The sequence below is a fragment of the Lissotriton helveticus genome, chromosome 10 (genome assembly GCF_964261635.1).
Source record: "Lissotriton helveticus chromosome 10, aLisHel1.1, whole genome shotgun sequence".
Taxonomy (NCBI): Eukaryota; Metazoa; Chordata; class Amphibia; order Caudata; family Salamandridae; genus Lissotriton; species Lissotriton helveticus.
Window position 1 is genome coordinate 1010645488 of NC_136071.1, and position 26414 is coordinate 1010671901.

A 26414-nucleotide genomic window follows, 5' to 3' on the forward strand; every position below is an offset into this window, starting at 1 on the left:
TTCCTGACGTCTCTAGTTATTCGTGGCCTTTGGTGAGTACTTTATGATGTATGTGAAATTATAGGAGACGAGTAGGATGAGAGGTCTTTTAGATGAAAAACTTTAGAAAACTTTAGAATCCTCTCCTAAGAATAGCGATATTTTGTGTTCCTTATGCAGGTTCCCAGACTTACTGGGCGGGTCTCGGTGCTATGTCCATCGCCTTTTGAAGGCTTAGATCCTGAACTAAAAAGTCTGCTATGAAATATTGCACACGATAGTGTGACTTTTGTGAGGTAGGTTTTGTCTTGATACCTTGAATTTTGAACTTGGGGCCTATTTTGGCTCTCCATCTAGGATGATAAAAAAAAAATGTTTGGTGCCCCCTTCTTGTTTGCCAAAATGCGCCTAATTAGCTAGTTCTCGTTTAAAAAAAAAAGGGAGAACTCGTGTGGTATTACATTCTTTGTTGTCTTTGTATATGAGCGTGTGAGCATGTATGGGCATTGATTCTGACGTGTGATGTGGTGTTCTGTTGAAGATTATGGGTTCCTTTAAATTTCAATTGTAACTACTAAATGAAACTATGATGCAGTTTTGGGCTCACTGATGATTTTAGAAGCATGACACGATAATGATGTTGAATCTATGAAATATGACTAACACTATGTGATAAATAATAATGAATTTGAATATATATTTGCCTAAAGAGATTTTGTTTATTTCAGATTATTTGCAGTTTGTTCGTCCCCCTTGTCCTTTCCCTTGTGTGCCCTGATGAAGGTGTGGCCACATATTTGGCCGAGCACCGAAACCCGCGTTGGCGCTTCAAGACTGTCCTGAAACTTGCTCATCTAGTCTCCTACATGTTTTTGGGAGACATCTTCAGGACTGAATCCATCATTTGAACATCTGGCAATTATAGTGTGAAATGTTTTGAATGATTGATGGATGTGTGAGTATGTTTGTATGATTTTGAGGTTTTGTAAGATTGAAGAATGTATGGAGACAGTTGAGTACTTATGAATGTATGAAGGGAGGTATGCGAACTTGATTGAATGATATAACCGCTTTGCATTGTCATGTTGTGTGATTTATGTTATTATTCTTTGTTAAAAAATATATTTATCCAAAAAAATTAAATAAAAAATGAATCTTGTTTTATAAATGATTTAGCATTCTTTGCTTCTGGTCTTAGTGAGCCGATTTCTGCTACTTCAATAGAAGGACCCGAATTGGGCCTCATTTATCAGAAAGGGCATTCTGTTTTGTTCTTCTTTATATTGTTTGATTCCCCTGCCAGTCTGCCCTGTATCTGTTTTCCCAGGGGCCCCTTCTTTGTGCATTGGTTAAACTTGGGCAGATGTCTACCAATTCATTCGGAAGTTAAAATTAGCAAAATTCCATCTATTGAAGACATCCAAGGATAAATCAGAGAATGATGAAAGGCTGAACACAGAAAACGTACCAACAGGGTTTATGGTCTCGGACTTGGGATTACTGCAAGATATGCATGAATTACAATTGGGGCGGCGGTATTCAATTGGCAATACCAACAACACGATATCGCAGGATGAACAAGAACGAGAAAATCAACAAGAAAATATGGACAAACTTAGTACCTCATTCAAGGCATAGTCATTTGTACCAATCACACCTGGCGATTCCCTTGATATCTCCAGTGAACAATTGGTGGCTCAGATTAAAAGGTTAGATTATTCAATAAATAGATCCAAAATGAAGTACACATACCAAGAGAGAAGCTATTATTCCTTGATAAACAAACTAAGTCAATACAAGAAAGTGGTCATACGTAATGCGGACAAGGGGGGAAACATAGTTCTCTGGCCCCTAGACCAATACTTAGAAGAAGCCAACAATCAATTGAATGAACTAGAATGTTACCGGAAAAGCTCCATGTCTAAATACAAATTAATGCAGGAACAATTTTTCTCACAATTCCTTACATGGGAAAGTTTAGGTCTGATCAACTGGGACAAATACAAATATCTGAAAAAACAACATCCGACCACTCCGGTCATGTATTTTGTCCCAAAAATACAGAAAAGTTTAACCAAACCCCCGGGGAGACCGATCATAGCTGCATGCAACGGACCTTTAGAAAATATGTCCAGGTACATAGATTATTTTTTACAGGAACACATGGTAAATTTAAAATCTTCTGTACAGGACACTGGTGATTTGTTTAGGAAAATTGCTGACATGGAATAGAAAGAGAATTACCTGCTTATCGCCCTGGATGTTTCATCCCTTTATACATACATCAGGAATAGGGATGGGGTCAGGGCGGCAGAATATTTTCTATCTAATAGACCTATACAATAAGCTCAGCATAATAGGATGCTTTTGAATATGTTGTCATTTTGTTTAGAAAATAATCTTTTCTCTTTCAACAGCCAAATGTATCATCAAATCCAAGGAGAAGCCATGGGGGCCAGCTTCTCCCCCAGCTATGCCTGTTTATTTATGGGCTGGTGGGAGGAGCTGGTCCTCATGAGACAGTATGAACATACATTTGCAACACAGATTGTTAAGTGGCTAAGATTTTTAGACAATTTGTTTATCGTATGGAAAGGGACAAAACAAAGTGCTATGGATTTTATTGAAGAATTGAATGAGAACAATGTCAATCTTAAATTTACGTATACCATAAGTGCAACCGAAGTTACATTTTTAGATATGCAGATCACAATAGTCAACAATTGTCTTACGACGACACTGTTCAGAAAACCCACGGCAGGGAACACTTTATTGCATGCCTCAAGTGCCCATCCCACCCACCTCATTAATAGCATCCCATACGGGGAAATGTTAAGAATACAGCGCATAGGTAGCAATGAGGTGGATGCAGACAACATGCAAGTGGCATGCCGTAACCGCTTCTTAGCTAGGGGCTATAAGAGCAAAATTATTGAGACAGCCATAGCCAAATCTAAACAGAAGGCAAGATCAGACCTGCTACAACCAAAGAAAAAGTCTGATGCTAACAGTAATAAAATGGAACCTATCAGACTTATACTGGGTTTTTCAAAACAGGAGAAACAACTACGTAGTATCATTAAACATAATTGGCCAATCATACGGGATGATCCTGTTATAGGTAAATTATTGCCAAACAATCCCTCCATTACTTTCAGAAAAACCACTAGTCTGGGTAACACATTGGTAAAAAGCAGCCCGGAGGATCAAAGTAAAAGTAGTTGGCTGACAGCAAGAAAAGGGTTTTTCAAATGTGCAACATGCAAAGCGTGCCAGCATGAAGTCAATACTAGCACGTACCGTACTGCATTTGAGGACAAAGTATATAACATCACTCAGCACCTCACATGCAAAACAGATTATTTGGTATATGTGTTAGAATGTAGCTGCACTTTAAAGTACATAGGTAGCACCAAGCTGGCGGTGCACAAAAGAGTGTTGCAACATATGAGGGCCATAACTAATAATGATGCTACCTATTCGGTGGCCAGACATTTTAATGAGTTTCATAATAGTGACCTCAAACATCTTAAATATTATGCTATTGAGTCAGTACCGCCCCACAAGAGACGCCTTGAAACAAGATACATTTTAGAATTTGACTGTAAGCACCCTAGAGGTCTCAATACTACAGAGGATTTGCACACTTATTTATGAACGTATGTCTGTATAGTAGGAATAGTACGCTGAAAAATTGTGACTTGTTTTATTTTGATACTATCAATTGTAATGGATATTTAGGTGTTTTTAATTATAGGAATTTCCATGAATTCATTGATGGTTTTTACATTGAATTCATCCAGAACTAAGTGAAGGTTGACGTACACAGATTGCATGAAATCTGCAGCACTTTACTTTAGATCTAAAAAGCAATAACCTAAGAGTTCTGTCCATATATAAGGGTTACATTGAGATTATAAATTGGGACTCTTTAGATGTTTACATATATATTAATGCTTATTTAACTGTTTATATTCATATATTTATATATAATTTTATATTGTATTTTATGAACATATTTATGGTAAACATAAATGAGAGTCTTTATACGAAACAACAAAAAGAAATACACTGTTCCCCAAAAGAGAAAAGTAGCAAGACTGAGTAACCAAGCAAGGGGGCAGCGTTTAATGGAGAAAGAGGGGGGAATTCCCCTTTCGGAACTTAAAACCCTCACACACCCAGCAAGCTAGGTGTCATGCTTCATCATATGGGTTTTTGCTCCTCGTTAGACTGGCGCTGCAATGTCTAACGGGCACCCATAAAGGGGCTCTTTATCGGAGATCTTCTGTTCCTGCCAGTTCGTGCATGTGGGTATGAGGGCTTCAGGGGATGTGTAGACGTATGTGAGAAATTGGTGAGACTAAAAAAGGTTGGCAAATCCATGGTAGGTTGTATTGGATTAGTGCGGTCCACTACCTTATTAAAAACAGTGGGGCGAAATAACAAACTGGTGCAATGATCCAGCAGTGTTAGATCTACCTAAAGGTCAACATGTTTCATGCTGTCAAAGCAATTCATCAGGACCGAAAGTGAATAAGTGCTACACAAGGGAAGGGGCAAATACTACCTTCCACTAGAAGTAGGGATACAGGGCAAATGGTCCTGCTCAATCTGGGTGTGACCTAAGAGAGGGCGACATGAATGGTAAAGGGTTAACCTTCAAATTGCGCTCACAGGGACAGAAGGTCACAGCCGCTTGGTTACAGTGTCAAGTACAATTAGCTAAGGGCAGAGATCTCCCCGCTCTGTTCAATAACACAATTAAAACAATGATTAAAATAAAAAGATTAAAAAGGCAGTAGATACGACTGACTGTAGATTAGAATATTAATTTCAAAATGGTAGTGATAAAGGGGTAATAATAAATTCTCACCCTACTGAGACCCAGGTGGGCTTCACCGATCTTCTTAAGTGTGCTGGCACCAGGATGGTTGGTACCTTAATGGGGTGGGAAGGTAAGTGCATAACAGTAAGAGAAAGGGAATTCATCTTAACCGAGTACACTCCAAACCAATGGGGAAGTCCATTGTTGCCTTCGGATGCTAGGAACTCCTCCAACAATGTTACCGTAGGGGTGTAAGACTCAAGGAGCCCGTCAATCATCTGCTTATGGTGTTTGCGAGGAACACGAGAACACAGGCGTCTGCCCCCACAGTCTCAGCTGGGATAATAGGGTGGAAAAGAATCGCGCTACGTGCTCATAATGCTAATGCTCCCACCCTTAGCAGCACGGGGACGATGCTCCCAAATCTACACAGACCACGGTTGGATGGCTAGCTGCGTCCAAAAGGAACCTCGGGACCGCCCTCACTAGCGAGGTAATGTCTAGTAAGCAACGTGGCTCAGCTACTGAGTCACAAGGAACAGGAGTCCTTACAGTACGAGCGCTCACTTACCTGTCTGTTGGCCGGATCACATCATAAACCTACCCGCACATGAGGGTCAGGAAGAAGCTGGGGCGGTCTGATGGTCACGTACCGCTGCTTTTAAACAAACACGCCCAAACTCCCGTAAGCCCTAGTCATGCGGGCAGAGAGTACGTGGTCGCCGCGCGGACTCGTAGGCGTGGCTTGCAATGCGAGGCAACGCTGTGTTGCTAACGGGAGCCTGGGGTAAGGGTGGCAGCCATGTTGGAGTGTGTAAATATGCTGTCAGGGCTGCACAAATTCTCAAATTCAACAGTTGAGTCAGTGTCATTAATGTGAAGAGAGAATGTAGGAGCAGACCCCAGTGGGGACGGTGGCTTGGGTGTCAATTAGAACTGGGATATGGATTCATTAACTGATGTTGACGCACATCGGGGAGAGTGAATTGCCCACTCTCAACCTGCCGCAAGCAGCGGGCAGCTTTTATCGCATAAGAGGACCATACAATCAGTGTGTTGAGTACTCTGTACGTAGTGGTATAAAGATAGCCACCCCAATAATAAGTGGAAACAAAATTAAGGGGGGCTAGGGGTTCAGAGGTAATGTAGATAAAACTTGTGAATAAACCGAAGCCAAGTGAGCTCCGTCGTGTATGGTGTACTCACGGTGGCCACAGTAATAACGTGATTCAGGGGAAGTAAGAATATAGCCATGTACACACTAGTCAATTCAAGTCCCAGCCAAACTGCTCCAGGGGATGGAGTCATTGAGGCCAGTGCTGTCTGTTGATAGACGGTACACCCATCTCTGCTCTATTTTAAAGAGTGCCTTGTGGGTAATCTGTTGGTGTGCTTCAAGTACCGTCCATGGAATGCTTTCTGCTGAGTGATTCATTTCCTTACAGTGGAAGTAAAGTTTAGTGTGTGTTTTTAAGCATCTTATATTACTCCTGTGTTCAGTGATACGTAGCTTAACCTGTCTCATGGTCATCCCCACATATCTCTTTCCACATGGGCAAGTAAGGAGATAGACGCATCTGGAGGTGTTACAGTTAGTGTGTCGTTTTTGGCGCCACTTGAAGGTATCAGAGAGCATCAACTCTTTGCTAGGACTAGTTTGGTTACATACAGAGCAACCACCACATGGAAAATGACCCATGACAGGGGGGAGGTCCCAAAGGGTTCTCTGTGTGATCACTTCCCTAGCTCTAGGTCTGGTGTGAATAAGTTGGTCTTTGAGGTTAGCCGTGCGTTTGAAAGCAAATCTAGGGAGGGCGAGGGAAAGATTGCCCGAGTTGATAATGTTCCAGTGTTTATTTATTGTCCTTTTTATGTGTGTGGAGTGTTTGGTAAAGGACGTCACACAGGTAATGACTTCAGATTGATCTTTAGTTTTGGTTTCCAGGAGTACATCTCGGGGATTATTCATAGCCCTTTTATAGGAGTCATGGATTTGTCGCTGTGGATAACCGCTGTCTTGGAGTTTGTGTTTGAGTTGTTTTGCCTCCTTTCTGTAGTCAGCCATGGTGGAACAGTTCCTCTGGATTCTGAGGAACTGTCCAAATGGTAGGTTATCCCTCAGGGATTTTGGATGATGACTGTTATAGAGGAGAAGACTGTTCCTATCTGTCTCTTTTCTATGTAGGCTAGTGCTCCACCCACTCTCCGAGAGACAAATATTGAGATCCAGGAACGGAATATTAGTGTCTGAGATGGTGATTGTGAACCTCAGGAAAGGGTTCTGTGTATTTATCCATTGACAGAATGCGTGGCAGGTATCGAGATCACCTTTCCACAGTACCAGGATATCATCGATATACCTGTGCCAAAGGGAGAGATTGGCCCTGTTGGGATTCAGCGCACCCTGGATAATGGTTTCCTCGAAATTGGCCATATAGATGCAGGCTAGGCTAGGAGCAAAAGTACTGCCCATTGAAGTCCCCTGTATTTGATGGTAGATCTGGGACTCGTATTCGAAGAAATTTTCACTTAGTGCAATTGCTGCGCATTCCATGACAAAGGGAATGGGTGTCTGGGACGTCCAGTCTTCCTTGTGCAGGGTGAGTTCCACAGCCTCAAGGGTAGCCTGTTGAGGAATATTGGTGTAAAGTGCTTCTACATCTAGTGTGACCAGCAGGTCCACCCATTCCCTACCCTCGATGTTGATAATTAGGCGAAGGACATCCCTCGTGTCTTGCAGAAATTATGGAATTTCTTCACCACCGGTTGAAGGAATTTATCCATGAATTTGGACAGTGGTTCAAGTAGTGAACCAATGCCCAAAACAATTGGTCTCCCAGGCACAGGTAACGTGCCTTTGTGGATCTTTGGGAGGGTGTAGAAGTATGGTATCCTGGGGTTGTCGCATATCATAAAGGAGGCCTCATTTTTGCTGATCTTCCCGTTCACTTCACCTTCCATAACCAGGGCTGTGATCCTGACAGTGAGTCTGGGTGTGGGATCAGCTGTCATTGGAGTATAATGTCTCGTGTTAGAGAGTTGGCGCCTACACTCAGTGTCGTAGTCTATTGTAGACTGAATCACGGTGGCACCACCCTTATCCGCCTGTTTGATGATGATAAAAGGGTCACTGGAGAGTGACTGGATGGCTTCTCTTTCTATTTTACTCAGATTATGGTAAATAGGGGGGTATGGTTTGTTTTCCAGACTTTTGAGAACAGCTCCCTCAAATGCTAGTATCTCAGGGGGGACCATGTTATTGGTGGGTGTGAACGTAGAAGGTTTACGTAAACCAGTGTCATCCAAATCAGGTTCTGGTCTGTCCTGGAAAAATGCCTTAAGTCGCACTTTCCTGAAGAACTGTTTCAGTTCGCAAGTTTCTTTGAAGTCATCTGGTATGGGGGTTGGGACGAAGCCCAAGCCTTTTTCCAGAAGGCTGGTCTCAACATCGGTCAGTGTTCTGTTAGATAGATTCACTACTAAGCTCTCTTTCCCCTGGTGGTGCTGCGAGTTTCCACTGTGGGGGTTGCCTGATCCTGCCATTGGACACCCTTCTGACCTCCTCTTCTGCGGCCTCTTCCTCTGCCCCAACCTCTGCCTAAAAAAGGGGGGTTGTTTATTGGATAGAATTGAGGTGGGCCTTGCGGGTAGAAAGGGTATTGCCACGGTGGTGGGAGTTGGGGAGGGCCGTGTTACATCAGGTCGTTATTGTGGTCCCTAGGAGCATTACGGCGTTGGTTGCGAGAACCCTGGCTACTTCCACTGGAATCGCTATTGGTAGAACCCCTTCTACTTCCCGTATCCGAGCTCTCATCTGAGGAGTAGCTATTTTTTGATACGGTGAAGTCATCCTTAAGGTAGGGGTACACTTTTTCTTTACTAAACTTAGCCACGTCTTTTTCCAGTTTGGCGATTTTTTGTTTAAGTAAATACTCTTGGTTGTCAGCGATTTCTTTGTTTATTTCAGACAGTTTGGCCGCAAAAGGGGTTTTGAGCATACTTCCTTTGAGGCCAATCTCAGCCGCCTGTATCTTAAGCAGGAGAGCATCTGCGAGTCTCTTAGCAGTTTTTACTATCAAGAAAAGTAGGTCTTTGGTACATTTCCATGATATCTGGCACCAATCCTGTTTAAATACGAACCCATAAGATTAATAACACCAAAACTGGAGACTATGGTGTTATTTTAAGTGTGATAACCCATGTTGTTCAATCTAAATCTGTCCCATTGTTTACAAATCACAATAATGCCTTCAACACCCTTTGAATTAATAAGCATCTAGTAATTATACTACATGCTTAGGAAGTTTATTAATTGCATCAAGTGTAGTAGTACATAATAATGGAACCCATGATTTAATGTATTAGATAGAAAAGATAATGATGTACGGAAATATTAAGCACACAGCACTTTAGAATAAGGAAATATGGCACAGTTTTATTTTGCACTTTTTAACACAATTTATTTTATTTTAGGGGACATCACGATACACTGTTTTTATATACGTTATAATGAGTGCCTATTTGCAATATATTTTTAATAGACCAATTGAGTTCAGGAATTCTAGCTGCATTTAAGCTTTTATTAAATTAATATCCTGACCAATTGGTAAGTAGGACAACTAACACATAATCAAACTATATTATAAACTGTTATTATAACTTACCTTTTGGCATTGTGAATAATTATATGTATATTTATATATTTATATATTTATTTATTCGCTATTGTAAGCAAAGATGGCACTAGCACTTTAAAAACGATGAGCACAGAATGAGCTGTGTCATGTGATCAAGGCTGAGGGACGGCCGAAACACGTCATGGCGACTAGCTTGGTGGCAAAATAAACAACTAAATTAAGCACAACTTGGGTCTGCGCTCGTTCTTTCAAGCAAAAAACGAGCAACGAGGATTTGCAATATATATATATATATATTCACTGAAAAAACCATAGGTTTCACACTCGTTATAGTTAGGAATTAGCATTTAAAAAACCTTTGTGAAATTCACTGAAAAAACCATAGGTTTCACACCAGTTATAGTTAGCTGAACAGTTTACTCATACAAAACCATTGAAATTCCCACGTTATAGTTAGTTGGACTCACTATAACTCGCGCGCCCGCAATCCACTGCTGATGATGTCACATATTACATCATTCATGACATGGTCAGTGACATCACTGATGACATCACTGATGACATCTCAAAAAAAAAAATCAAGAAAAAAAAAGTTTTTTTTGCCTGTCGGAGTTGTTTAGGGACCACCTGAGAAGCTCTAGGGGGTCAGGGACTGTCTACCTTGCCTCCTTTTCACGTTTTGAAACTTTTATGTAAATCGGGTAAAACGCCATTTTAAACCGGCGTGCGCAAACAGGTGCGCGCACCACGTGCGGGCACCCGAGCGCGCACGTCAAGTCATGTGACTTTCAAAAAAGAAAAAAAATATATAAAACAACAAAACAAAAAAAACGTTCTTTTCAGAACTAACTCATTTTTCCAAAAAGAGCTCTATTTGTTACGCACTGTCATCTTTCTTTTGAATGAATGTGTAGTGTATAAATGACTAAATGAAATGAATGACAAAAATGGAGTAAGGGACTGAGCAAATGAGTGAGGTAAAGGAAGTATAGTGACTGAAGAAAGTGAAGTAAAAGAGTGACTGAAACAAGGGGGCAGATGTACGTTACATGGTGCATCTCTGCAAATCAGCAGGGATGTGCCAAGTAACCTACGACAAGCAAAACCACCCGTGCGCCACCACTGATGTGCCACATTTACAATGTGGCGCACCATGGGGCATAAACGGCACACATGCGTGACGCATCTGTGCCGTAAAGGTGTTGCATTGCTGGAGTTGCGTCGCATGCGTGATGCAGCTCCAGCAATGCTCCTGGGGGGCCCATTCAACTAATGCTGCTTCAAGCCTTACGCCTGCTTCAAGCAGGCGTAGGGTTTTGACATAGCATTGGCCTAAAAGTGATTGAGTGAAATCTTGTAGATTTCACTTAGCCACTTTTAGCAGGCGTTTCTGCGCAGGAACGCCCCCCCCTGCACCAGAACGCTCCTTAAGGCGAATGGCTTTACAACGTGACGTATCTCCCAGATGCGTCACGTTGTAAATAGCCCGCACCATGGCGCATCTTTTGCACCGCCGCTGCGTCACAAAAGTGACGCAACGGAGGCGCAAAAGAGGCGTAAAGGGTTTGTAAATCTGCCCCAAGATGTGTAAAGGTAGGGTAGTGAGTTAAGGGAAATTAAATATTATGGGAAGAGCAGTATGGAAAAGAAAGTAAAGGTGGAGGAGTCACAGAAGGGGAGTGAGGATGGACGGAGAGTAAGGGACAAAGAGAGATACATAGAGTAGGGTTAGGGGAGTGAAGGTAAAAGAAATGGAAAGATGATGAAGAAAGGGGATTTGAGGATGATAAAAGGGAGGTAAGTGAAAGTGAGAAGTGGGAAATAAATGAATAAAAAATTGAGTAAGAGAATGAAGGGACTTAGGGAAGCGTAGAGAGGGAATGGAACAGAGGGACAGATTTATGTTACCCAACACATCTCTGCAAAATAGCAGAGATACGCCAGGAAAGATGCGACACACAAGTTAATCCTTGCACCACTCATGATGCACCGCATTTGCAATGCGGTGTACCATGGCGCAGGAATAAACAGATGCGTGTCACATCTAGGGCTGAAAGTTTGCGCAGTGTTGAAATTGTGTTCCATGCAGGACGCAACTCCAGCACTTTTCCAACTTGCTCTATCTGTAACGTGGTACGTCAACCAGCCTGTTGGAGATTTCAAATAAGCTGTGTAATGTCCTGATGTTGTTGAAGGACCATCATGGAAGATAATTGCTACAGTTACAAAAGTTCTTCCAGAAATTGATAGTTGAGAAGCCACAAAATTTTTAATTGAAGTTGTCAATTTTGTTCCATCAGGTCTGCATCATTGGAACATTAAAATTACATACTGTCCATATCTGTTACAGTCAGAGAATAGATGGTGCACTGCTGCAAGTAAAAGAACAGATGGAGCAGTTACAAAAAAAGAAGGTGCAGAGACACAGTGAGATGGTATGAGTAGAGAGACACATAGTGCAGGCAGAGACAGACATGGTAGATTGCATGTAACCTCCAGTATGCGCCAGAGGCTATGCCCCTTTTTACACCTCTCTGCAACGCAGCCCCCGGGCGTGTTGCCTTCCCTGGGAGGCAACTAGCTCACCAGGAGCCTCCAGTATGCGCCAGGGGGCTGCGTTGCTTTGCCCCGGAGGGCGGCGGTCCCCAGGGCAGTGTGGGGGGGGATTGGGCACCCCCCACACTTCTTTATCACTATGCCCCCGTAATTTGGTCCCCCTCGGGGGTAATTTTTAAATAAACATACCGGGTTTTTTAAAAAAAACATTTTTGGCCTTGGGGGTCCTTGTGGGACCCCATGAGCAGGCCTAGGGGGTCAGGGTGCTTCTACCCTACCCCCTTTTTTGTGCTTTACACGTTTGTTTTTCTGCTTTCTTGTGCCTCGGTCTACCGAGCACAAGATGGCTGCCAAAACTTCCTGGTTTGAAGTGTTGAAAGCCAATGAGCATGCAGCTCGTGCTCGAGAAGTTTTCGAACTCAAAAAGGGGGCAGGGTAGAAGCACCCTGACCCCCTAGGCCTGCTCAGGGGTTCCCACATGGACCCCCAAGGCAAAAAAAAAAAAAAATTATGGGAAAATCGCAGGGTGCGCGCACGGTGCGTGCAACCTGCGATTTTTCAAATTTTTTTTTTTTTCGCCTTGGGGGTCCCTGTGGGACCCCCTGAGCAGGCCTAAGGGGTCAGGGTGCTTCTACCCTGCCCCCTTTTTGGGTTCTACACTTTTCTTTCTGCTTTCTTGAGCCTCAGTCTACTGAGAGCGGTAATTGCAAACACAACAGTGATGGACAGAATGTGGATCAATGTCACACATTCAACCCAGTCCAAAGATCTGGGCCCAAATCCATTGTTTTTCCACTCCACACCACCCTGGGTTAGACAATGGCGATATGCAAATCAGCGCTGACCCTGTGCCCCATGGGAACAGTCCAGTCCGAACTACAGAAGCCATGTCCTTCCCAGAACGGAATCAAGCATCCGAGGACCGGCCCGGTTTCGAGGTAACACCTCTCATCAGCCCGGCTAGCTTGACTCCAGTGGTGTGGAGTGCCTGGGAGTGCCTGGGCCGGTCCTCGGATGCTTGATTCCGTTCTGGGAAGGACATGGCTTCTGTAGTTCGGACTGGACTGTTCCCATGGGGCACAGGGTCAGCGCTGATTTGCATATCGCCATTGTCTAACCCAGGGTGGTGTGGAGTGGAAAAACGATGGATTTGGGCCCAGATCTTTGGACTGGGGTGAATGTGTGACATTGATCCACATTCTGTCCATCACTGTTGTGTTTGCAATTACCGCTCTAAGTGTACTGGGGATGCTCAGACGTGAGTCCCAGGCACTCCACACCACTGGAGTCAAGCTAGCCGGGCTGATGAGAGGTGTTACCTCGAAACCGGGCCGGTCCTCGGATGCTTGATTCCGTTCTGGGAAGGACATGGCTTCTGTAGTTCGGACTGGACTGTTCCCATGGGGCACAGGGTCAGCGCTGATTTGCATATCGCCATTGTCTAACCCAGGGTGGTGTGGAGTGGAAAAACGATGGATTTGGGCCCAGATCTTTGGACTGGGGTGAATGTGTGACATTGATCCACATTCTGTCCATCACTGTTGTGTTTGCAATTACCGCTCTAAGTGTACTGGGGATGCTCAGACGTGAGTCCCAGGCACTCCACACCACTGGAGTCAAGCTAGCCGGGCTGATGAGAGGTGTTACCTCGAAACCGGGCCGGTCCTCGGATGCTTGATTCCGTTCTGGGAAGGACATGGCTTCTGTAGTTCGGACTGGACTGTTCCCATGGGGCACAGGGTCAGCGCTGATTTGCATATCGCCATTGTCTAACCCAGGGTGGTGTGGAGTGGAAAAACGATGGATTTGGGCCCAGATCTTTGGACTGGGGTGAATGTGTGACATTGATCCACATTCTGTCCATCACTGTTGTGTTTGCAATTACCGCTCTAAGTGTACTGGGGATGCTCAGACGTGAGTCCCAGGCACTCCACACCACTGGAGTCAAGCTAGCCGGGCTGATGAGAGGTGTTACCTCGAAACCGGGCCGGTCCTCGGATGCTTGATTCCGTTCTGGGAAGGACATGGCTTCTGTAGTTCGGACTGGACTGTTCCCATGGGGCACAGGGTCAGCGCTGATTTGCATATCGCCATTGTCTAACCCAGGGTGGTGTGGAATGGAAAAACGATGGATTTGGGCCCAGATCTTTGGACTGGGGTGAATGTGTGACATTGATCCACATTCTGTCCATCACTGTTGTGTTTGCAATTACCGCTCTAAGTGTACTGGGGATGCTCAGACGTGAGTCCCAGGCACTCCACACCACTGGAGTCAAGCTAGCCGGGCTGATGAGAGGTGTTACCTCGAAACCGGGCCGGTCCTCGGATGCTTGATTCCGTTCTGGGAAGGACATGGCTTCTGTAGTTCGGAGTGGACTGTTCCCATGGGGCACAGGGTCAGCGCTGATTTGCATATCACCATTGTCTAACCCAGGGTGGTGTGGAGTGGAAAAACGATGGATTTGGGCCCAGATCTTTGGACTGGGGTGAATGTGTGACATTGATCCACATTCTGTCCATCACTGTTGTGTTTGCAATTACCGCTCTAAGTGTACTGGGGATGCTCAGACGTGAGTCCCAGGCACTCCACACCACTGGAGTCAAGCTAGCCGGGCTGATGAGAGGTGTTACCTCGAAACCGGGCCGGTCCTCGGATGCTTGATTCCGTTCTGGGAAGGACATGGCTTCTGTAGTTCGGACTGGACTGTTCCAATGGAGCACAGGGTCAGCGCTGATTTGCATATCGCCATTGTCTAACCCAGGGTGGTGTGGAGTGGAAAAACGATGGATTTGGGCCCAGATCTTTGGACTGGGGTGAATGTGTGACATTGATCCACATTCTGTCCATCACTGTTGTATTTGCAATTACCGCTCTAAGTGTACTGGGGATGCTCAGACGTGAGTCCCAGGCACTCCACACCACTGGAGTCAAGCTAGCCGGGCTGATGAGAGGTGTTACCTCGAAACCGGGCCGGTCCTCGGATGCTTGATTCCGTTCTGGGAAGGACATGGCTTCTGTAGTTCGGACTGGACTGTTCCCATGGGGCACAGGGTCAGCGCTGATTTGCATATCGCCATTGTCTAACCCAGGGTGGTGTGGAGTGGAAAAACGATGGATTTGGGCCCAGATCTTTGGACTGGGGTGAATGTGTGACATTGATCCACATTCTGTCCATCACTGTTGTGTTTGCAATTACCGCTCTAAGTGTACTGGGGATGCTCAGACGTGAGTCCCAGGCACTCCACACCACTGGAGTCAAGCTAGCCGGGCTGATGAAAGGTGTTACCTCGAAACCGGGCCGGTCCTCGGATGCTTGATTCCGTTCTGGGAAGGACATGGCTTCTGTAGTTCGGACTGGACTGTTCCCATGGGGCACAGGGTCAGCGCTGATTTGCATATCGCCATTGTCTAACCCAGGGTGGTGTGGAGTGGAAAAACGATCGATTTGGGCCCAGATCTTTGGACTGGGGTGAATGTGTGACATTGATCCACATTCTGTCCATCACTGTTGTGTTTGCAATTACCGCTCTAAGTGTACTGGGGATGCTCAGACGTGAGTCCCAGGCACTCCACACCACTGGAGTCAAGCTAGCCGGGCTGATGAGAGGTGTTACCTCGAAACCGGGCCGGTCCTCGGATGCTTGATTCCGTTCTGGGAAGGACATGGCTTCTGTAGTTCGGACTGGACTGTTCCCATGGGGCACAGGGTTAGCGCTGATTTGCATATCGCCATTGTCTAACCCAGGGTGGTGTGGAGTGGAAAAACGATGGATTTGGGCACAGATCTTTGGACTGGGGTGAATGTGTGACATTGATCCACATTCTGTCCATCACTGTTGTGTTTGCAATTACCGCTCTAAGTGTACTGGGGATGCTCAGACGTGAGTCCCAGGCACTCCACACCACTGGAGTCAAGCTAGCCGGGCTGATGAGAGGTGTTACCTCGAAACCGGGCCGGTCCTCGGATGCTTGATTCCGTTCTGGGAAGGACATGGCTTCTGTAGTTCGGACTGGACTGTTCCCATGGGGCACAGGGTCAGCGCTGATTTGCATATCGCCATTGTCTAACCCAGGGTGGTGTGGAGTGGAAAAACGATGGATTTGGGCCCAGATCTTTGGACTGGGGTGAATGTGTGACATTGATCCACATTCTGTCCATCACTGTTGTGTTTGCAATTACCGCTCTAAGTGTACTGGGGATGCTCAGACGTGAGTCCCAGGCACTCCACACCACTGGAGTCAAGCTAGCCGGGCTGATGAGAGGTGTTACCTCGAAACCGGGCCGGTCCTCGGATGCTTGATTCCGTTCTGGGAAGGACATGGCTTCTGTAGTTCGGACTGGACTGTTCCCATGGGGCACAGGGTCAGCGCTGATTTGCATATCGCCATTGTCTAACCCAGGGTGGTGTGGAGTGGAAAAACGATGGATTTGGGCCCAGATCTTTGGACTGGGGTGAATGTGTGACATTGATCCACATTCTGTCCATCACTGTTGTGTTTGCAATTACCGCTCTAAGTGTACTGGGGATGCTCAGACGTGAGTCCCAGGCACTCCACACCACTGGAGTCAAGCTAGCCGGGCTGAAGAGAGGTGTTACCTCGAAACCGGACCAGTCCTCGGATGCTTGATTCCGTTCTGGGAAGGACATGGCTTCTGTAGTTCGGACTGGACTGTTCCCATGGGGCACAGGGTCAGCGCTGATTTGCATATCGCCATTGTCTAACCCAGGGTGGTGTGGAGTGGAAAAACGATGGATTTGGGCCCAGATCTTTGGACTGGGGTGAATGTGTGACATTGATCCACATTCTGTCCATCACTGTTGTGTTTGCAATTACCGCTCTAAGTGTACTGGGGATGCTCAGACGTGAGTCCCAGGCACTCCACACCACTGGAGTCAAGCTAGCCGGGCTGATGAGAGGTGTTACCTCGAAACCGGGCCGGTCCTCGGATGCTTGATTCCGTTCTGGGAAGGACATGGCTTCTGTAGTTCGGACTGGACTGTTCCCATGGGGCACAGGGTCAGCGCTGATTTGCATATCGCCATTGTCTAACCCAGGGTGGTGTGGAGTGGAAAAACGATGGATTTGGGCCCAGATCTTTGGACTGGGGTGAATGTGTGACATTGATCCACATTCTGTCCATCACTGTTGTGTTTGCAATTACCGCTCTAAGTGTACTGGGGATGCTCAGACGTGAGTCCCAGGCACTCCACACCACTGGAGTCAAGCTAGCCGGGCTGATGAGAGGTGTTACCTCGAAACCGGGCCGGTCCTCGGATGCTTGATTCCGTTCTGGGAAGGACATGGCTTCTGTAGTTCGGACTGGACTGTTCCCATGGGGCACAGGGTCAGCGCTGATTTGCATATCGCCATTGTCTAACCCAGGGTGGTGTGGAGTGGAAAAACGATGGATTTGGGCCCAGATCTTTGGACTGGGGTGAATGTGTGACATTGATCCACATTCTGTCCATCACTGTTGTGTTTGCAATTACCGCTCTAAGTGTACTGGGGATGCTCAGACGTGAGTCCCAGGCACTCCACACCACTGGAGTCAAGCTAGCCGGGCTGATGAGAGGTGTTACCTCGAAACCGGGCCGGTCCTCGGATGCTTGATTCCGTTCTGGGAAGGACATGGCTTCTGTAGTTCGGACTGGACTGTTCCCATGGGGCACAGGGTCAGCGCTGATTTGCATATCGCCATTGTCTAACCCAGGGTGGTGTGGAGTGGAAAAACGATGGATTTGGGCCCAGATCTTTGGACTGGGGTGAATGTGTGACATTGATCCACATTCTGTCCATCACTGTTGTGTTTGCAATTACCGCTCTAAGTGTACTGGGGATGCTCAGACGTGAGTCCCAGGCACTCCACACCACTGGAGTCAAGCTAGCCGGGCTGATGAGAGGTGTTACCTCGAAACCGGGCCGGTCCTCGGATGCTTGATTCCGTTCTGGGAAGGACATGGCTTCTGTAGTTCGGACTGGACTGTTCCCATGGGGCACAGGGTCAGCGCTGATTTGCATATCGCCATTGTCTAACCCAGGGTGGTGTGGAGTGGAAAAACGATGGATTTGGGCCCAGATCTTTGGACTGGGGTGAATGTGTGACATTGATCCACATTCTGTCCATCACTGTTGTGTTTGCAATTACCGCTCTAAGTGTACTGGGGATGCTCAGACGTGAGTCCCAGGCACTCCACACCACTGGAGTCAAGCTAGCCGGGCTGATGAAAGGTGTTACCTCGAAACCGGGCCGGTCCTCGGATGCTTGATTCCGTTCTGGGAAGGACATGGCTTCTGTAGTTCGGACTGGACTGTTCCCATGGGGCACAGGGTCAGCGCTGATTTGCATATGGCCATTGTCTAACCCAGGGTGGTGTGGAGTGGAAAAACGATGGATTTGGGCCCAGATCTTTGGACTGGGGTGAATGTGTGACATTGATCCACATTCTGTCCATCACTGTTGTGTTTGCAATTACCGCTCTAAGTGTACTGGGGATGCTCAGACGTGAGTCCCAGGCACTCCACACCACTGGAGTCAAGCTAGCCGGGCTGATGAGAGGTGTTACCTCGAAACCGGGCCGGTCCTCGGATGCTTGATTCCGTTCTGGGAAGGACATGGCTTCTGTAGTTCGGACTGGACTGTTCCCATGGGGCACAGGGTCAGCGCTGATTTGCATATCGCCATTGTCTAACCCAGGGTGGTGTGGAGTGGAAAAACGATGGATTTGGGCACAGATCTTTGGACTGGGGTGAATGTGTGACATTGATCCACATTCTGTCCATCACTGTTGTGTTTGCAATTACCGCTCTAAGTGTACTGGGGATGCTCAGACGTGAGTCCCAGGCACTCCACACCACTGGAGTCAAGCTAGCCGGGCTGATGAGAGGTGTTACCTCGAAACCGGGCCGGTCCTCGGATGCTTGATTCCGTTCTGGGAAGGACATGGCTTCTGTAGTTCGGACTGGACTGTTCCCATGGGGCACAGGGTCAGCGCTGATTTGCATATCGCCATTGTCTAACCCAGGGTGGTGTGGAGTGGAAAAACGATGGATTTGGGCCCAGATCTTTGGACTGGGGTGAATGTGTGACATTGATCCACATTCTGTCCATCACTGTTGTGTTTGCAATTACCGCTCTAAGTGTACTGGGGATGCTCAGACGTGAGTCCCAGGCACTCCACACCACTGGAGTCAAGCTAGCCGGGCTGATGAGAGGTGTTACCTCGAAACCGGGCCGGTCCTCGGATGCTTGATTCCGTTCTGGGAAGGACATGGCTTCTGTAGTTCGGACTGGACTGTTCCCATGGGGCACAGGGTCAGCGCTGATTTGCATATCGCCATTGTCTAACCCAGGGTGGTGTGGAGTGGAAAAACGATGGATTTGGGCCCAGATCTTTGGACTGGGGTGAATGTGTGACATTGATCCACATTCTGTCCATCACTGTTGTGTTTGCAATTACCGCTCTAAGTGTACTGGGGATGCTCAGACGTGAGTCCCAGGCACTCCACACCACTGGAGTCAAGCTAGCCGGGCTGAAGAGAGGTGTTACCTCGAAACCGGACCAGTCCTCGGATGCTTGATTCCGTTCTGGGAAAGACATGGCTTCTGTAGTTCGGACTGGACTGTTCCCATGGGGCACAGGGTCAGCGCTGATTTGCATATCGCCATTGTCTAACCCAGGGTGGTGTGGAGTGGAAAAACGATGGATTTGGGCCCAGATCTTTGGACTGGGGTGAATGTGTGACATTGATCCACATTCTGTCCATCACTGTTGTGTTTGCAATTACCGCTCTAAGTGTACTGGGGATGCTCAGACGTGAGTCCCAGGCACTCCACACCACTGGAGTCAAGCTAGCCGGGCTGATGAGAGGTGTTACCTCGAAACCGGGCCGGTCCTCGGATGCTTGATTCCGTTCTGGGAAGGACATGGCTTCTGTAGTTCGGACTGGACTGTTCCCATGGGGCACAGGGTCAGCGCTGATTTGCATATCGCCATTGTCTAACCCAGGGTGGTGTGGAGTGGAAAAACGATGGATTTGGGCCCAGATCTTTGGACTGGGGTGAATGTGTGACATTGATCCACATTCTGTCCATCACTGTTGTGTTTGCAATTACCGCTCTAAGTGTACTGGGGATGCTCAGACGTGAGTCCCAGGCACTCCACACCACTGGAGTCAAGCTAGCCGGGCTGAAGAGAGGTGTTACCTCGAAACCGGACCAGTCCTCGGATGCTTGATTCCGTTCTGGGAAAGACATGGCTTCTGTAGTTCGGACTGGACTGTTCCCATGGGGCACAGGGTCAGCGCTGATTTGCATATCGCCATTGTCTAACCCAGGGTGGTGTGGAGTGGAAAAACGATGGATTTGGGCCCAGATCTTTGGACTGGGGTGAATGTGTGACATTGATCCACATTCTGTCCATCACTGTTGTGTTTGCAATTACCGCTCTAAGTGTACTGGGGATGCTCAGACGTGAGTCCCAGGCACTCCACACCACTGGAGTCAAGCTAGCCGGGCTGATGAAAGGTGTTACCTCGAAACCGGGCCGGTCCTCGGATGCTTGATTCCGTTCTGGGAAGGACATGGCTTCTGTAGTTCGGACTGGACTGTTCCCATGGGGCACAGGGTCAGCGCTGATTTGCATATGGCCATTGTCTAACCCAGGGTGGTGTGGAGTGGAAAAACGATGGATTTGGGCCCAGATCTTTGGACTGGGGTGAATGTGTGACATTGATCCACATTCTGTCCATCACTGTTGTGTTTGCAATTACCGCTCTAAGTGTACTGGGGATGCTCAGACGTGAGTCCCAGGCACTCCACACCACTGGAGTCAAGCTAGCCGGGCTGATGAGAGGTGTTACCTCGAAACCGGGCCGGTCCTCGGATGCTTGATTCCGTTCTGGGAAGGACATGGCTTCTGTAGTTCGGACTGGACTGTTCCCATGGGGCACAGGGTCAGCGCTGATTTGCATATCGCCATTGTCTAACCCAGGGTGGTGTGGAGTGGAAAAACGATGGATTTGGGCACAGATCTTTGGACTGGGGTGAATGTGTGACATTGATCCACATTCTGTCCATCACTGTTGTGTTTGCAATTACCGCTCTAAGTGTACTGGGGATGCTCAGACGTGAGTCCCAGGCACTCCACACCACTGGAGTCAAGCTAGCCGGGCTGATGAGAGGTGTTACCTCGAAACCGGGCCGGTCCTCGGATGCTTGATTCCGTTCTGGGAAGGACATGGCTTCTGTAGTTCGGACTGGACTGTTCCCATGGGGCACAGGGTCAGCGCTGATTTGCATATCGCCATTGTCTAACCCAGGGTGGTGTGGAGTGGAAAAACGATGGATTTGGGCCCAGATCTTTGGACTGGGGTGAATGTGTGACATTGATCCACATTCTGTCCATCACTGTTGTGTTTGCAATTACCGCTCTAAGTGTACTGGGGATGCTCAGACGTGAGTCCCAGGCACTCCACACCACTGGAGTCAAGCTAGCCGGGCTGATGAGAGGTGTTACCTCGAAACCGGGCCGGTCCTCGGATGCTTGATTCCGTTCTGGGAAGGACATGGCTTCTGTAGTTCGGACTGGACTGTTCCCATGGGGTACAGGGTCAGCGCTGATTTGCATATCGCCATTGTCTAACCCAGGGTGGTGTGGAGTGGAAAAACGATGGATTTGGGCCCAGATCTTTGGACTGGGGTGAATGTGTGACATTGATCCACATTCTGTCCATCACTGTTGTGTTTGCAATTACCGCTCTAAGTGTACTGGGGATGCTCAGACGTGAGTCCCAGGCACTCCACACCACTGGAGTCAAGCTAGCCGGGCTGAAGAGAGGTGTTACCTCGAAACCGGACCAGTCCTCGGATGCTTGATTCCGTTCTGGGAAAGACATGGCTTCTGTAGTTCGGACTGGACTGTTCCCATGGGGCACAGGGTCAGCGCTGATTTGCATATCGCCATTGTCTAACCCAGGGTGGTGTGGAGTGGAAAAACGATGGATTTGGGCCCAGATCTTTGGACTGGGGTGAATGTGTGACATTGATCCACATTCTGTCCATCACTGTTGTGTTTGCAATTACCGCTCTAAGTGTACTGGGGATGCTCAGACGTGAGTCCCAGGCACTCCACACCACTGGAGTCAAGCTAGCCGGGCTGATGAGAGGTGTTACCTCGAAACCGGGCCGGTCCTCGGATGCTTGATTCCGTTCTGGGAAGGACATGGCTTCTGTAGTTCGGACTGGACTGTTCCCATGGGGCACAGGGTCAGCGCTGATTTGCATATCGCCATTGTCTAACCCAGGGTGGTGTGGAGTGGAAAAACGATGGATTTGGGCCCAGATCTTTGGACTGGGGTGAATGTGTGACATTGATCCACATTCTGTCCATCACTGTTGTGTTTGCAATTACCGCTCTAAGTGTACTGGGGATGCTCAGACGTGAGTCCCAGGCACTCCACACCACTGGAGTCAAGCTAGCCGGGCTGATGAGAGGTGTTACCTCGAAACCGGGCCGGTCCTCGGATGCTTGATTCCGTTCTGGGAAGGACATGGCTTCTGTAGTTCGGACTGGACTGTTCCCATGGGGCACAGGGTCAGCGCTGATTTGCATATCGCCATTGTCTAACCCAGGGTGGTGTGGAGTGGAAAAACGATGGATTTGGGCCCAGATCTTTGGACTGGGGTGAATGTGTGACATTGATCCACATTCTGTCCATCACTGTTGTGTTTGCAATTACCGCTCTAAGTGTACTGGGGATGCTCAGACGTGAGTCCCAGGCACTCCACACCACTGGAGTCAAGCTAGCCGGGCTGATGAGAGGTGTTACCTCGAAACCGGGCCGGTCCTCGGATGCTTGATTCCGTTCTGGGAAGGACATGGCTTCTGTAGTTCGGACTGGACTGTTCCCATGGGGCACAGGGTCAGCGCTGATTTGCATATCGCCATTGTCTAACCCAGGGTGGTGTGGAGTGGAAAAACGATGGATTTGGGCACAGATCTTTGGACTGGGGTGAATGTGTGACATTGATCCACATTCTGTCCATCACTGTTGTGTTTGCAATTACCGCTCTAAGTGTACTGGGGATGCTCAGACGTGAGTCCCAGGCACTCCACACCACTGGAGTCAAGCTAGCCGGGCTGATGAGAGGTGTTACCTCGAAACCGGGCCGGTCCTCGGATGCTTGATTCCGTTCTGGGAAGGACATGGCTTCTGTAGTTCGGACTGGACTGTTCCCATGGGGCACAGGGTCAGCGCTGATTTGCATATCGCCATTGTCTAACCCAGGCTGGTGTGGAGTGGAAAAACGATGGATTTGGGCCCAGATCTTTGGACTGGGGTGAATGTGTGACATTGATCCACATTCTGTCCATCACTGTTGTGTTTGCAATTACCGCTCTAAGTGTACTGGGGATGCTCAGACGTGAGTCCCAGGCACTCCACACCACTGGAGTCAAGCTAGCCGGGCTGATGAGAGGTGTTTCCTCGAAACCGGGCCGGTCCTTGGATGCTTGATTCCGTTCTGGGAAGGACATGGCTTCTGTAGTTCGGACTGGACTGTTCCCATGGGGCACAGGGTCAGCGCTGATTTGCATATCGCCATTGTCTAACCCAGGGTGGTGTGGAGTGGAAAAACGATGGATTTGGGCCCAGATCTTTGGACTGGGGTGAATGTGTGACATTGATCCACATTCTGTCCATCACTGTTGTGTTTGCAATTACCGCTCTAAGTGTACTGGGGATGCTCAGACGTGAGTCCCAGGCACTCCACACCACTGGAGTCAAGCTAGCCGGGCTGAAGAGAGGTGTTACCTCGAAACCGGACCAGTCCTCGGATGCTTGATTCCGTTCTGGGAAGGACATGGCTTCTGTAGTTCGGACTGGACTGTTCCCATGGGGCACAGGGTCAGCGCTGATTTGCATATCGCCATTGTCTAACCCAGGGTGGTGTGGAGTGGAAAAACGATGGATTTGGGCCCAGATCTTTGGACTGGGGTGAATGTGTGACATTGATCCACATTCTGTCCATCACTGTTGTGTTTGCAATTACCGCTCTAAGTGTACTGGGGATGCTCAGACGTGAGTCCCAGGCACTCCACACCACTGGAGTCAAGCTAGCCGGGCTGATGAGAGTTGTTACCTCGAAACCGGGCCGGTCCTCGGATGCTTGATTCCGTTCTGGGAAGGACATGGCTTCTGTAGTTCGGACTGGACTGTTCCCATGGGGCACAGGGTCAGCGCTGATTTGCATATCTCCATTGTCTAACCCAGGGTGGTGTGGAGTGGAAAAACAATGGATTTGGGCCCAGATCTTTGGACTGGGGTGAATGTGTGACATTGATCCACATTCTGTCCATCACTGTTGTGTTTGCAATTACCGCTCTAAGTGTACTGGGGATGCTCAGACGTGAGTCCCAGGCACTCCACACCACTGGAGTCAAGCTAGCCGGGCTGATGAGAGGTGTTACCTCGAAACCGGGCCGGTCCTCGGATGCTTGATTCCGTTCTGGGAAGGACATGGCTTCTGTAGTTCGGACTGGACTGTTCCCATGGGGCACAGGGTCAGCGCTGATTTGCATATCGCCATTGTCTAACCCAGGGTGGTGTGGAGTGGAAAAACGATGGATTTGGGCCCAGATCTTTGGACTGGGGTGAATGTGTGACATTGATCCACATTCTGTCCATCACTGTTGTGTTTGCAATTACCGCTCTAAGTGTACTGGGGATGCTCAGACGTGAGTCCCAGGCACTCCACACCACTGGAGTCAAGCTAGCCGGGCTGATGAGAGGTGTTACCTCGAAACCGGGCCGGTCCTCGGATGCTTGATTCCGTTCTGGGAAGGACATGGCTTCTGTAGTTCGGACTGGACTGTTCCCATGGGGCACAGGGTCAGCGCTGATTTGCATATCGCCATTGTCTAACCCAGGGTGGTGTGGAGTGGAAAAACGATGGATTTGGGCCCAGATCTTTGGACTGGGGTGAATGTGTGACATTGATCCACATTCTGTCCATCACTGTTGTGTTTGCAATTACCGCTCTAAGTGTACTGGGGATGCTCAGACGTGAGTCCCAGGCACTCCACACCACTGGAGTCAAGCTAGCCGGGCTTATGAGAGGTGTTACCTCGAAACCGGGCCGGTCCTCGGATGCTTGATTCCGTTCTGGGAAGGACATGGCTTCTGTAGTTCGGACTGGACTGTTCCCATGGGGCACAGGGTCAGCGCTGATTTGCATATCACCATTGTCTAACCCAGGGTGGTGTGGAGTGGAAAAACGATGGATTTGGGCCCAGATCTTTGGACTGGGGTGAATGTGTGACATTGATCCACATTCTGTCCATCACTGTTGTGTTTGCAATTACCGCTCTAAGTGTACTGGGGATGCTCAGACGTGAGTCCCAGGCACTCCACACCACTGGAGTCAAGCTAGCCGGGCTGATGAGAGGTGTTACCTCGAAACCGGGCCGGTCCTCGGATGCTTGATTCCGTTCTGGGAAGGACATGGCTTCTGTAGTTCGGACTGGACTGTTCCCATGGGGCACAGGGTCAGCGCTGATTTGCATATCGCCATTGTCTAACCCAGGGTGGTGTGGAGTGGAAAAACGATGGATTTGGGCCCAGATCTTTGGACTGGGGTGAATGTGTGACATTGATCCACATTCTGTCCATCACTGTTGTGTTTGCAATTACCGCTCTAAGTGTACTGGGGATGCTCAGACGTGAGTCCCAGGCACTCCACACCACTGGAGTCAAGCTAGCCGGGCTGATGAGAGGTGTTACCTCGAAACCGGGCCGGTCTTTGGATGCTTGATTCCGTTCTGGGAAGGACATGGCTTCTGTAGTTCGGACTGGACTGTTCCCATGGGGCACAGGGTCAGCGCTGATTTGCATATCGCCATTGTCTAACCCAGGGTGGTGTGGAGTGGAAAAACGATGGATTTGGGCCCAGATCTTTGGACTGGGGTGTATGTGTGACATTGATCCACATTCTGTCCATCACTGTTGTGTTTGCAATTACCGCTCTAAGTGTACTGGGGATGCTCAGACATGAGTCCCAGGCACTCCACACCACTGGAGTCAAGCTAGCCGGGCTGATGAGAGTTGTTACCTCGAAACCGGGCCGGTCCTCGGATGCTTGATTCCGTTCTGGGAAGGACATGGCTTCTGTAGTTCGGACTGGACTGTTCCCATGGGGCACAGGGTCAGCGCTGATTTGCATATCGCCATTGTCTAACCCAGGGTGGTGTGGAGTGGAAAAACGATGGATTTGGGCCCAGATCTTTGGACTGGGGTGAATGTGTGACATTGATCCACATTCTGTCCATCACTGTTGTGTTTGCAATTACCGCCCTAAGTGTACTGGGGATGCTCAGACGTGAGTCCCAGGCACTCCACACCACTGGAGTCAAGC